The sequence below is a fragment of the Charadrius vociferus genome, unplaced genomic scaffold, assembly GCF_000708025.1.
Source record: "Charadrius vociferus isolate BGI_N301 unplaced genomic scaffold, ASM70802v2 scaffold825, whole genome shotgun sequence".
Classification (NCBI taxonomy): domain Eukaryota; kingdom Metazoa; phylum Chordata; class Aves; order Charadriiformes; family Charadriidae; genus Charadrius; species Charadrius vociferus.
In genome coordinates, this window is record NW_009648495.1 from 398,901 (window position 1) to 400,235 (window position 1,335).

Consider the following 1,335-nt stretch of genomic DNA (forward strand, 5'->3'; position numbering starts at 1 on the left):
CCCTCGCCTTGCCGTGACGTCCGCTGCCGGTATAACTGAGTTTGGGGAGTTGAAGAGTAAACGCAAACTACTGATAGACTGCCCACTGGAAAATGTCTTACTACCAGTTGTCTTAATGCTAATGTGGGGCTACGACGGCAGGTTGTGTCCGTAAACCCGCTTCTGAACTGGTTACAGCAAATGCAAGAACCTAGTACAGAACAAGGTGTTTTGGGTTCTGCGTCAGTTGTAAGACCAACTTGTGTTATAACTTGTGTTTATTCGCCTTTTTCCTCTGTCCAACTGTCTTTTCGCATTCTGAGGGGAGAGAATGTGTAGAAGAGAAGTTTTTGGTGGTTTCCCTTCAGTACAAGGTGTGTTCTCCGACACTGAATGCTGTTTGGGGATGCTTGTGAAAACTCTTTTTTTTGAAAATGTAGCAGGATAGGGTACCGTGAAGAGAGCAAAGCGGGAATATAACAGAGTATAGAAAGACTATAAAAAGCACGGTGTAGCCATACTTCGTGCCTAAGCCTTTGTTTCGGGTCATTTGCTGTAATTCTTCTCTGAACTGCCTGCCACCTACGGAATCTGTTTCCACACATGCACAATTACACCATTGGTGTACGTGTCTCTTCATTTCATCAAGTTCTTCCCGCTAACGTATCAGATTGGGCAAGGAAAAAGGAGTCACGGCAGCATGAATAATCCCATTGTAGTCCCTGCGTGCAGAAAGCCAGCCCCCAACAAGGAGTATGTATTATTCATGAGGCTCTGTCTCCATCTGGTTCTGTTGGTGAATGTGTGCTCTGTAGTATTCTGTTTTCATCCGTGCTTTGTCAGCACTGAGACGGCGAACACAAAGTCCTGATGGGGCTTTGGGATTTTTGGAGAACTTCTGCTAGGTGGAAGTCTCCTTGGCAACCTGCTTTTCAGATAAATTATGGAGTATCTTAAAATCCTCGTTAAATATTTGTAAACTAGTCGCACAGATCCACATGTTGAATTGCTTGAGAGTAAGAGGTGTAGAAATGCGTTACGATTTCTTAAACAAATCAAATGACATTCACTTCCTTAACCAGGACCGTGACCACTCATATAAATAGTAAGAAATATTTTTTTGTGGTTTCTCTTTTCATTTCGGGCTTGTTTACTCTCTAAATGGCTTCATAATTAAACAAAGGACCTATTTTATGTTCATTTGCCGAAATTACAAGATTTTTTTTTTTTAAATAATACATTTCTTAATAATGCAAATCATTGCTGTCTGGCTATCTCCATGTCCAGGTCCTACACTTAAAATAAAGGTACAGAGTAGGATCCTGCCTGTAGTCACTGAGCTTGTGCTATTGCACG

The 1,335-nt window shown here is 41.9% G+C and overlaps 1 protein-coding gene across 1 annotated transcript in view; it reads left to right on the forward strand.

Annotated features, from left to right (window-relative positions):
• SMARCC1 (SWI/SNF related, matrix associated, actin dependent regulator of chromatin, subfamily c, member 1) overlaps positions 1–1,335 on the forward strand; it is a 91,064-nt gene that overhangs the window by 72,045 nt on the left and 17,684 nt on the right. The window lies entirely within an intron of this gene.